At 37.7% G+C, this 13,273-nt stretch overlaps 1 protein-coding gene across 3 annotated transcripts in view; it reads left to right on the plus strand.

Annotated features, from left to right (window-relative positions):
* Positions 1-398: 398 nt before the first annotated feature.
* LOC119851904 (cadherin-9) overlaps positions 399-13,273 on the plus strand; it is a 123,500-nt gene continuing 110,625 nt past the window's right edge. For 2 of the 3 annotated variants that reach the window (XM_038392501.2, XM_043508435.1), the window contains exon 1: positions 399-771. The gene's annotated coding sequence lies outside the window, so the exon portion shown is untranslated. Of the gene's footprint in view, positions 772-3,259; positions 3,357-13,273 lie in introns of all 3 variants that reach the window. The other variant, XM_038392500.2, reaches the window with a different exon arrangement.

Below are 13,273 nucleotides of genomic sequence, written 5' to 3' on the forward strand. Positions count from 1 at the left end.
ACATTCTTAATAATTGTGGCATTAGGTGCGTTTTGAGATGCAAATAACACACCCCCATAATTTACCAATCTCTGTAAATGAATCTAATGCCGTAAATTTGGGAATGGGTGGGGGATCTTCTTTACCTTCTCTTCTTTCAACTTCAAATCTTTTGTCCCTGCACTGGCAACGGGGTAATATCAAATTCTTCAGTGATTGCGTGTGTACAAATGGCATTGAATCATGATAGATAATGCGGGGTAAATCTTTTCTCTAGATGATTTTACAGGTTACAGACATGCTTCACCTTTATTATTAAAATTGAAAAACAGATCTTAAACTGGGCTGATTAACTGAGACTTTCAAACTCTGAGGCTCATTCTATCAAAAGGGGGTCCTTGACAAAGCCCTCTTCTCCGTACCCTCCCACTGCATTCACTTGCAAATCACTGTATGCCTGGAAAAACCTGCACTCTCCCCAGCCCCAGACCCTTCTCATGTTGAGCACTGCAGCTCCATCAGCAGCAATATCTTTCTGTGTGAGGGGACTTTTCTTATTAATCATGGGCACTGAAATGGAAAACCAATCAGATAGAAAGTCCCTTTGGCTTCAGCTTCCTGCCTGCCTGAGTTAAAAGTGATGCTGCGAGAGAGGGAGCCCCAGTTAGATGTGAATAGATCCAGCAGTGGGAGATACTGTAAACAGGCAGCAGAGGGGAAAGCAGGCAAAGAAGCAGCACTGAGCAGTGCATCACTGAGACAAGCTAGATTCACTTTACATTGGTGAATAAGGTAAGAGGATTAACCTACTTTAGCCTTGAAATTATTGGCAGCAAAAGTGGAAACCTTTTCTTTAAAAGAAGTTGTTCAAACCAGTAGGGATCCTTGATTGTTTACCTTTTCTGGTTTGGTTCTGTTTATATTATTTTCTGGAATAAGAAGGAATGGTGATGGGGTGGGGGGGGGAGGATTTAAAGACGTTGTTATAAAAATATTGTAATAGATTATTGAAAGTTGAAACACAAAACTTGCAATGCCTGGTTAATTTCCTTGAATATTACAATATATACATAGAGACTGCTTTATGTGTATTAGGAACTTTATGCTATTACACAGTGTCAATATACAGTAAGTTCTATTTTATTTGTACTTTACCAGTATATCCTAACATTTTTATGCAGGCTGGTCTCTCTCCTCTTCTGTGTGTTAGCTGCAATCCCCCCTATCTTTTGATTCTATTTTTATTGAAAGGATCTAGTCAGAATTCACTCTAGATAAAAGGAATAAACAAGAAGCAAGTTTTAGCCATTAAACTGAGTGAAAAAAATCCCTATCTCTGTAGGGCTAAAAGAAAAAAAATCCCATATTTTATATATAGTTGATATAGGAGAAAAATTGACAGTCAGTTAAAATGACCGTTAGCATAAGGTTCAGGGACCTGGAGAAGTAAGGTAATGCTCCTTGGGATGTTCTGAGCAGTAAATCAAAGGCAGCCAGATTAAAGTATATGGCTACTTTCCAGAAGTGCTAACTACCTAGCCAACATGATATTTAGAAACAGCAAACCTGGATAGAAATCAAGGCAGAAAGAATGAAAGGCACAATTGATATGTTGACTTCAAAGTAATCTGCAGAATGCAATTATTTGATAAATGACATTTTTACACATACAAAAAACATGCAATCACATCAATTCAATTGCAGTGAGCACACAAGTCTCAAACAAAGAATGATGAATACCAATGTTAAGGAAATCAATATTCCTTGTAATAATGTAGTAGTCTTAATACTGTAGCTGTATGCATACTGTACCAATTTATCCTCTTACAGACAGTTAAAATAATGAGTCAGGATAATAGAATAGGAGCTCGTTTAGGGTAATTTCCTTTTGCAGCAGACAAGTTTACAACCAGGAGTCCAATCCTGCGCCTAGTAAAGTCAGTACTAAAACTGAAGTTGACTTTAATATGAGCAAGATCATGCCCCAGAGCAATGTACTTTAGTTCAAGTTTCTTATGATGGGGTAAGCCATGCACTGGAGTTAAAAATCAATGAGTATTCTTCACGTATAACACTTAAAATAGCTTAACTAGTAGGGTCAAGCATCTTCCTTATTAAGAGACTGGTCACAGTAGTGGAGTTTTATTGAGAACAGGTGGTGGTTTCCCCCCTCTATAGGATATTAATTAAATTTTAAACATGAATAGATATACGATTAAACATTTAGACCTTGTGCCTTACATTTTGTTGTCACCTATTGTAATGTTTTATTAGCAATAACATGAGACTTTTACATGAACAGGCATGTTATGCAGCCAAACAATTATAACAAAAGCACGTCCCTTAAAAGATGAATAATATTAATCTTAAATGAGGAAAGTGTGTCTGTTTATTTATATTATATTATAAATTATTATAAAGTATTATAAACCACCAAAGTTGTACCCAATATAGTTGTCATGTCTCTGTTTTTCTCTTAATATGTTTGGACTCCACATATATTTCTCTTAATATGTTTGGACTACACTGTTATACATTTGGGTGCATGAAGGGATAACACCCATTATTATTATTTTGATAAAAGCTATAATAGGGATATTAATAAATGCAATGTGTATTCCATATGTACAAAAAGAAGCTGAAAGACAAAATACAGTATCATATCCTAGTCTCTGTGCATCTTATGTTAAGACTCCTTCATATTTTCTGTATAGAAGCTTTTTAACTTGCCTGGTGAATTGGCCATTATGAATAAGGACCAAAATTCCAGTTATCCAGACTTCAGGATAACAGCTCATTTATAGAGGTGTGCATATTCTTTTCATCTGAATGCTTGTCAACAAGGATACTGTACAGAATGTTAGTTATGTTGGGCTGGCAGAAATACTCTGTGATCATTAGATCAACCAATGACAATAATTTAGTTCCCCAATCTAGGTGCCAAATAGAAAGTAATTACTTAACTACGACCTTATTCATAAGGCTATGAATAGAACCAAACCATTTACTAGTAACATCTGATTGTGTCTGAAAATCTTTGAAAATTGAAATGGTTTCTGAAAGTCTAGCCAGCCACTAGGTCACAGGTATTCAGCTGGCAAAAACCGTATGATGTGGGTGTGGTAAATAATATGGTTCAAAATTTCCTCTGAAGATCAATTTGTTCAGGAGATGAAATGTGGTAGATTAATTTCAGTTTCATTTGAGGAATACTGCCAACAATCTGGCATGATATGACCCTTAAAGGCACATTATTTCCGGTATTTTGGTTTGATTTTAGGAGGACACAAAAGATGTAGCAGCTGTTTTCAAATACAGAACTGCTATCCTGTTTTTATTCTTCCTAATCAAGATTCTTCCAAGTGCTCAGTGATGTGGTAAGTCCTTACTGGAAATGAACACTCTGTTATGTTCAAAGAGTCATTGTGTACAAATTCTCATAGTCCATGAAGAAATCTTGTGCTCATGGAAAATCATCTGAACAAGTCTGGAATTGGGATAGTATTGTATTAATGCCCCATTTCCTCAGTGTGTACTATTTAACTGTAGGATGCTGCTGAAACAAAAACCTACACAAAGATGCTTCTGCTCTCATCAGAGTGCCTTCTGAATTTCTAGGGCTTGCAGCAGGTGATACATGCAAATTGTATCTGGAGAAGCACAAATATTTGAACATGAATAGGGATGTATGAGTGGAAGCAGACTGCATTTTGTGTGTGTGAGTTTATGGAAAGTAATTTGGGGAAGAAATAAAGTGAAGGGAAATGACTCATAAACCTGAACAAACGGAATACCAGGAGAAGCATTCATTCCTTTCACATTTAAACAAATATCAGATTGATAGCAAATTTTGCTGTAGGATAAAAAAAACTGATTATTGTGCTGTCTTTCAGGGATTGACCATGGTAAAAAGATAGGATCACTTAAAGTCCTCTCACATTAGAAGCCCACTAGATTTTTTTTCTCGAGTGACTGAACAAGACAGTACCATTTTGATCAGATGACTGTTCATGTCATTCCTAGTGGACCTAAGCTCTGCTCCTTGGAATTCCATGGATATTAATGAGAATTTTATCACTGACTTCAATAAATGGAGGATAAGGACCATAGAAAATACTATGTATATATAGGTGGCATCTTAGAAGAAAGTTCTAGACTGAGAAAGTGCTAGAGCTAAATAATTGTTCAATCCTGTATGGAAAGGAGTGGCATGTCTCATTTGCTAATTATAATGGGGAGAAAGAATTATCCAGTGTTTATGGCAGTAGCCTAGGATTTGGGAAATCCAGGTTCAGTTCCCTGCTCTGCCACAGACTTCCTGTGACAGTTCGGGCAAATTTATGTGCCTCAATTCCCCATCTGTACAATTGGGATAGTAGCATTTTTCTACTCACAGAGGTGTTGTGAGAATAAATACCTTACAGATTGTGAAGTGCATTGAGATCTATTGGTGAAAAGCACTGTACTACTATTATAATGACTTAGCTCATATATCACTTTTCATCCATGTATCTCAAGGGGCCTGACAAAACAAGATAAGTAGCACTATCCCCATGTCACAGATGAGGAGATTGACACACCAGAAACTGAAGTGACTTGCTCAAGATGACACAGCAAGTCAGTGGCAGAGTTAGGAATATAAGGAGCATCTCTAGTCCAATATCTTATCCATTTCAACACTGCCTTTCCATGATAAAAATCTGCTCTTGAATATTAAGTAGTTTCTTATAAAATCTATTATTTAAAACAATGTTTCTATAGCAGAAATATGGGAATGTACAGCATCTTTCCATATATGACACAGTATATATTCTGAAACCAGTGAAATGCAGCTTTCTATTTATATTTCATACATTTTGCTAACAGGGTATCTAAAATATAAGGGACAACTTAAATTTTAGCTTAATTTTCCCTGTCCCATGATGGCGTCATCATGGCTTTGTTGTTATAAACTATTAACTTCAAAAATGCCAAATCATAAAGACTCAGATGAGTTAGTGTACATTTGTTGGCTATTAAATATTATCCACGTTGTTCTTGACCCCACAGACCTTACTCAAGGGAAGAAAAAAACGTGTGTCATTGTACAGAAACCCAAATTTTCACTCAGACACAGAAAAAATTGTAAATGGCTCATTTAAGCATTTAAGAAGAGCTATTGATCTCTGCACAGTAATCTAACACCACTGAAAGCATCAGTGAAAGAGGAAAAAGTATAGATAATGTATCTATGTTTGTTAAGGGAATATGAAGTCATCATTAACTATACCAGTAGAATGTCTCAATATTATTCTTAGGGGAAAATACTCAGCTGGTACAAATCATCATAGCTTCACTGAAGCCAGTTGACATCAGTTTACACTAGCTGAGAATCTGCCTCTCAGTATTTATGCCATCTGACAGTTTATACAGGCATATTTCATTTATCCCATTAGTTTTGGAAATTGAAAATCAATTTCACGGATAATGAGTTGATCCAAAACTCCACATTTTCTGCTGATGAATAACACACTTTTTGGTATACCTTAACAATAAAAAAATCAGTGAGTGTGAGAGTATAAGTGTTCATAAATGCAAATTAAAAGGCATGCCTTGTATCAGGCTCTAAAATCTTCATATCAAATTATCAGCATGGTTAATATCTTCCATTTCCCCCCTTCCTCCATCATTCAATATATGTTATTCACCTCTTGATGAGGAGGTGAAAAATATTCATCTATTACATCTGATTTGAGATAAAAGACATAATGCCTAGATATTATGAAAGCAAATTGGATTATTTTAAAATCCAGAATTTTCATGTTATGATATGATCAGAAGGTACTAGAAGACTGGTGACATATAAATTTAATGAATCAATGTAATCCCAGCTCATGTCATTCTTATTGAGCAAAGCATACAAGGAATGATTTTTTAAAAAATCAAATTTAATTGAAAGCAAGCGCCAGACTAAAATGGTTTCCTAAGTATTTTACAATGCTACTTCTGTCAAATAGTGAATCTATTTACTTATTCATGCTGCTTTTCATCATATTGTGATAATGCAGATATCCCATTTGATATAATTAGGAACCAACACATGCTCACTTTCTTGCTCTCTTTCCTTCTCATCTATCTGTTTTGTCTGTTTATGTGAACGTGACTTCTATGAAACCTGTGGAAATCAATCTGTCCTTGGATTACCCAATAGCCTCTTGTAAAACCTGTTGTTTCAAAAGCAGGTTTCTATAATCTTATTTATCAAAAGGCAATATAGAGATGCAACCAGATTCTGCAGCAGTTACTCGCATTGAGTAGCATTTAGCAATCAGAGTAGTCCCATTGAAGCCAATAGAACCACCTTTGTGAGTACACACCAGTAAGAAAGAGTTGCAGAATCTGGCTGTTTAAAATGACCTCTGTCTGACAGTAATATTGCACAATCCTGTCACATGGAGTTATAATAAATATCACATTGTGAAAGATATATTCCCCCTTTCTTTTAATGTCTGAAATTGGTCTAACCATTATTTCCCTATGCAAAATAAAATAAAATAAAATAAAATAAAATGGCAAAAAGTATATGGGCCGGAAGGAATCATAAATGTTAGAAATTAATGTTTATTTCTGATCCTTTATTAATTATTCTTATTACTTAGAATCTATATTGAGGTAGTGTGTAGGAGCCCAAGTCATGGAGCAAGAGACTATAGTGCTAGGCACAAAGCCAAAAGATGGCCCTCTGCCCCAAAGAGTTTACAATCTATGTGACACACCTCATGTTTCATGATTAAGACACATTTTTGGACAACATTTATATCTTTTGTATAGAAGGCAGTGTAGCCCAGTGGATTCCCAACCTTGTCACTGTCTTACTGTGTGACTATGGGCAAATTAGTCCCCATCCCTGCAGTTAAATATCCTCATCTGTGAAATGGAGATAATGATATTTACTTCTTTTGAAAAACAATTTGAGCTCTATGGGCATAGTGTGCTAGAAAGAGCTAGATATCTATTAATTTATTATTAATTATTAAATATTATTATTAACAAGACAAGGAACACACATCACTTTAAAAGAGCGGTTCTCAAACATTTTCATAGCATGGATCACATTTTAATACAGAGATTGCCTCAGACACCACCAACCCTTCCATTCATAATCTCCCAGATACCTCCTTCCTATCCATGCTATCATAACATACCTGCAGTAAACACGAAACCGGCAACATGGCAAAGGAAAATTAGCAAAATTATTTAATATACTTTTAGCTGCCTTTTAATGTAATTTAGAATCTGGAAATAAGGAGGGGGAGCACCAGCCACATGTGAGCAGGCAACTTTCTGCAAAATACCTGCAAATGCTCCATGACCCACCAAAGACCAAGAGACCACAGTTTGAGAACTTCTGCTTTAATGTGATTATTCAGTAATGGCAAAAGTGTCCCTAGGGGTTGAAAGATTGATGAGAAGGGGTTTGTCAGCATCACAGATTTATTATTTATTTGGAATTCAATACAACAAAAGGATGCTTGTCCTTGGTTCTAGGCACCCTTTGCCATTAATTAAAATATTAATGAACAGTAATGCAAACATGCCATTCAAGATTCATTATAAAACCTAACAAACACTACATTCTGTCTTGCCTCACCATACATCCTACACCTCATCATAATCACCAGTCTACACACACACTAGTGAATTATCCTTTCCCATCTGGAGATCAATGATTAAGCCCAAATTATGGCACATCCTAATAACTAGTGGGCATTAGCACATCTCTAAAATACCACACAATTTGACTTAATTCTTAAAAAGTTGAATCCAGGTAAAGAATGGCTAAGGAGTGGACTATCAAAGTTGCTATAAATCAGGACTGAAATACCCTGGCATTCAAATGCAAACCCCTGCCAACATTATCTCTAATCACTGCTACTTTTCCCTTTTACAAAAAACAAATTCATGGCTACATTTTAATGCAAATATGTTCCACATAAGCGCCTACACACTAGTTAGCAGCCCCACATTGCATATGCTACTCACTTTTTTTTGTGGCTAGATGAACACACCAATTCTAGATAACAATAGTTTTCCCTGAAACCCATCGATTTTTAAATGATTTGTTTGAAAATTATTGTAGGGTGAAATTTACCCAATGGCTCTCCAGATATTCCATTGTACTCTCACACAGGTCATCGGCTATCTTTAACTCCTTGCAAAACTGCACAGCAATGGCTGATAGCACCATGTTAGTGATGTTCTCAAGTTATAAAGACAAAATTTGTACTGTAATGATCCTAAACTCTTCCTAGCAGATGGAAAACAGTGACAGAGGCATCTGCATGGCTTTTACATTCTTAACCAAGAGCAGTATTTATGCTCAAAGTTTACATTCTGTCTTGGACTGAATCAAGGCATAGGCACTATAGTCCCAAGCCTAAGGTCTTAGTTCTTATGATAAAAATGAGAGTCTTGCCTTTCTTTCTTTCTTTCTTTCTTTCTTTCTTTCTTTCTTTCGTAAATTACTTGCTTCACGGTTTTGAAGAAAAATTTGAAAAATATGAACCAAGTGTAACCAACACAGTAACATCTGCCTAGTCTGCAGACAACCTGAAACAACAGCTCTGAGAAGTGTGAACTGACCCACACATCACTATAAGGTGTTATCTCCAAGCTCTATTGCCCTGGAGGGCCCTGCCAGCACTGTCCCTGCAGGGGACTCTACATGGGGCAGGAGGAGAAGGGCACTTCCTCATCCACCCAAACATATACATCCAGGCTACTTCTGTAAATAATAAGAGGCCCACCTCTTCCACTCACAAGGGGAGGAAGGGGCCCTGGTACCTCTCCTAAAGGGACAGGAGAGTACCATGCCACTGTCTCCTGTGAAGGAACTGGGGCACCTTCACACTGCCACTCCAAAGGTCTGACGGCATCTCTGCAGGGGGGAAGCCACAGGTAGCCTCAAATTGTCATGTGCCTATGGTCCTGGATCATCTTAATCTAGCCCTGATTTTGGTGCAGTACTATGGAATGCTGCACCATTGCAGAGGCTAAGTGAGCCACTGTTGAAAGCATAACAGCTACACAGTTTGCCTACACAGTGTTTGCAACAGTAATGTTTTAGCCTCTGCTTTAAAAAGTATGAAAGCTGCTATATAAAACATTCTATTAAGGGATATAAGTAGGGGGAGATTGCTGCAGAAATGGAAATAAATTCCATTTAAACAAATTAAATTTCATGCAAATCAGCCTGAGCAGTTAGTAGGAAAGAAATCAATCCTGAACTTCTGGTGACCGTGATAAAAATATATGTTTGTAATGTATGCAGAGCATGTAAACCATGCATGTACTCACATCGTAATCCATTGGCATGACAAGATCCCTGTGGAATATATCCTAGCCAGGATCAGACTACAGTGAGATGGCTAGATGTTTTGGGCTAAGGGAAAAATCTGCTGGCTACCTCAGGTGTGCAGCCTTGAGCAGCAAGCCCACATTAATAAATATTAAAGAGAAAATCCCAGGGGAATAGCTGCTCTCCACACACTATCAGTACAAAAGGAGAAAGTTTAAAAGATTAATCAAACAATTTGCCTAGCTCTTATATAGCACTTTTCATCAGTAGATCTCAAAGCCCTTTTCAAAGAAGTTCAGGATTATGATCCCCATTTGATAGATGGGGAAACTGTGTCCCTAAGAGCACCCCAATGTCAGATGGTAATGTTGTCATGATATTTACCCAAAAGGTGGTATGTAATATATCATGTATAAACTAATAACTCATTGATTATTAATATTCTTGTGTGATGTACATATGGTTAACCCACAAAAATCTTTACAGATGTGCTGGAAATATGCTTTAAAATGTTTTTAAACCTGGCACTTCAGGGGGGAGGGAGCTGATAATCAGATTTTCTCCAACCAAATAAAAGAGGCCAATACCTCAGAAGAATACATTTCAAAGATTTACTGGACTATAAAGAGAGAGAGAGAGAGCGAGAGAGAGTGCAAAACCCTAGAGCAGGGGTTCCCAAAGTTGATTTGAGGCTTGTTCAGGGCAAGCCCCTGGCAGGCTGTGAGATGCTTTGTTTATCTGAGCACTGTAGATACGGCCACTCGCAGTTCCCAGTAGCTGCGGATAACCATTCCCGGCCAATGGGTGCTGTGAGAAGTGGTGGCCCGGCCCACGCCGCTTCCCGCAGCTCCCATTGGCCAGGAACAGTGAACTGCAGCCACTGGGAGCTACAAGCGGTCATACCTGTAGACGCTCAGGTAAACAAAGCATCTTGTGGCCCACTAGGGGCTTACCCTGAACAAACCACAAACCAAGTTTGAGAACCCCTGCCCGAGAGTTAGCTATCTCTTGAGGGAACAAAGAAACCAGCAATATCATTCTGTAAGGGTGAATCCTGGTTGGAACAGCCAGCCATGCTGGAGAAGTTGCTGTAAGTAGGGAAGCCATCTTGAACAAGAACATAAGAATGGCCATACTAGGTCAGACCAAAGGTCCATCCAGCTCAGTATCCTGTCTACCGACTGTGGCCAATGCCAGCTGCCCCAGAGGGAGTGAACCTAACAGGCAGTGATCTAGTGATCTCTCTCCTGCCATCCATCATCACTCTCTGACAAACAGAGGCTAGGGACACCATTTCTTACCCATCCTGGCTAATAGCGATTAATGGACTTAACCTCCATGAATTTATCCAGTTCTCCTTAAACCCTGTTATAGTCCTAGCCTTCACAACCTCCTCAGGCAAGGAGTTCCACATGTTGACTGTGCACTGAGTGAAGAAGAACTTCCTTTTATTTTTTTTAAACCTGCTACCCATTAATTTTATTTGGTGGCCCCTAGTTCTTATATAATGGGAACAAGTAAATAACTTTTCCTTATTCACTTTCTCCACAACTCTCATGATTTTATATACCTCTATCATATCCCCCCTTGGTCTCCTTTTTTCCAAGCTGCAAAGTCCTAGCCTCTTTAATCTCTCCTCATATGGGACCCATTCCAAACCCCTAATCATTTTAGTTGTCCTTTTCTATACCTTTTCTAATGCCAGTATATCTTTTTTTGAGATGAGGGAACCACATCTGTACACACTATTCAAGATGTGGGCATACCATGGATTTATATAAGGGCAATAAGATATTCTTCATCTTATTCTCTATCCTTTCTTTAATGATTCCTAATATCTCGCTTGCTTTTTTGACTTCTGTTGCACACTGTGTGGACATCTTCAGAGAACTATCCACAATGATCTTTCTCCTGATTAGTTGTAGCTAAATTAACGCCCATCATATTATATGTCTAATTGGGGTTATTTTTTTCAATGTGTATTACTTTACATTTATCCACATTAAATTTCATTTGCCATTTTGTTGCCCAATCACTTAGTTTGGTGAGATCTTTTTGAAGTTCTTCACAGTCTGCTTTGGTCTTAACTATCTTGAGCAGTTTAGTATCATCTGCAAACTTTGCCATCTCGCTATTTATCCCTTTCTCCAGATCATTGATGAATGATGATGATCACTGACCTCTCTCCATTCTGAAAATTTACCATTTATTCCTACCTTTTGTTCCCTGTCTTTTAACCAGTTCTCAATCCATGAAAGGATCTTCCCTCTTATCCCATGACAACTTAATTTACATAAGAGCCTTTGGTGAGTGACCTTGTCAAAGGCTTTCTGAAAATCTAATTACATTATGTCCACTGGATCCCCCTTGTCCACATGTCTGTTGACCCCCTCAAAGAAGACATGATTAGTAAGACATGATCTCCCTTTACAGAAACCATGTTGACTTTTGCGCAACAATTTATGTTCTTCTATGTGTCTGACAATTTTATTCTATACTATCATTTCAACTAATTTGCCCGGTACTGATGTTAGACTTACTGGTCTGTAATTGCCAGGATCATCTCTAGACCTCTTCTTAAATATTGGTGTTACATTAGCTATCTTCCAGTCATTGGGTACAGTAGCTGATTTAAAGGACAGGTTATAAACCATAGTTAATAGTTCTGCAATTTCACATTTGAGTTCTTTCAGAACTCTTGGGTGAATGCCATCTGGTCCCAGTGACTTGTTACTGTTAAGTTTCTCAATTAATTCCAAAACCTCCTCTAGTGTCACTTCAATCTGTGACAATTCTTCAGATCTGTCACCTACAAAAGACGGCTCAGGTTTGGGAATCTCCACAACATCCTCAGCCATGAAGAGTGAAGCAAAGTATTCATTTAGTTTCTCCGCGATGACTTTATCATCTTTAAGCGCTCCTTTTGAACTAGAGCTGATTAAGTTAAGTTTTAGTCTTAGAAGCGCATTTTAGTTTTGTTTGTTTGTAACCATTTTTATTTTTATTCTTTCTTTATTCTTTGGTATTACTTAATCCTATGCCCTGTTGTTAATAAACTTGTTTTACTTTTATGATAAACTAGCTCGGTGTTTTGTTTGAAGTGGAGAGTTTGTCAATCCCAGCTAATAAACTGCTGTGTACTGTCTCTTAAGGGTCCTGCAAATTTGACAAAGCTTTGTGAGAGAGGCTGAGTAATACAAACAGATGTCTGGGAAATTTGAGAATTGGAGTTCACTGACTGTTACCTGCTAGGCAAGATTGATGGACAGAGTCCTGAAGAGTTGGCTGACAAGGCAGACAAGATGGTGTATCAGGGAACTGATAACACCGTAACTCACAGTTCTGGGAACCACTATCACAGAAACTGAGACACAGAGAGGTGACGTGCCCCCAAAAATATAGTAGACCAAGTGCTAGAGCTGGGAATAGAACCAGTCTTCTGCCAGTCCAGTGCTGTATCCATTATGCCATACTGCTTGATCAATAATTGGATTGAATGTACCCTGACTCATCACTCCCAGCACATCATCTGCTTTAACCAATAGGTTAGTTCTGAATCTTCTATTTCCTGGGAGAGGTGCCAGTGACTCAGGCTCACTCTAAAGAATAATGATGCAATATGAATATACCTGAAAAGTTTCAGAGATAAGCATCCATTTATTCTCCAATCTCATATAATCTCCTCCAAACAACAGGTGTTTTCTAAACCCCTATCTGAAGAAAAATAATTCCATCCACTTCTTTTTGTTGAGTGGCAACATCATCTTTTCTTTTGGTGAATGACAAGTCTATTGCCTTCATCTTGGTGCACCCAGAGCCAGAAATGTCTGTGATATTTTCTACTGAAATGCCCTTTTAAAATCTGAATGCAAGTGTTAGCAAATCACCAAGACAATCTCTAATCTTTTTGTGGTCAAGGAAAGAAAGGAGGGAGTATAGTAACCCATGCAAGGTTTT

Source organism: Dermochelys coriacea, chromosome 2, assembly GCF_009764565.3.
Source record: "Dermochelys coriacea isolate rDerCor1 chromosome 2, rDerCor1.pri.v4, whole genome shotgun sequence".
Classification (NCBI taxonomy): domain Eukaryota; kingdom Metazoa; phylum Chordata; order Testudines; family Dermochelyidae; genus Dermochelys; species Dermochelys coriacea.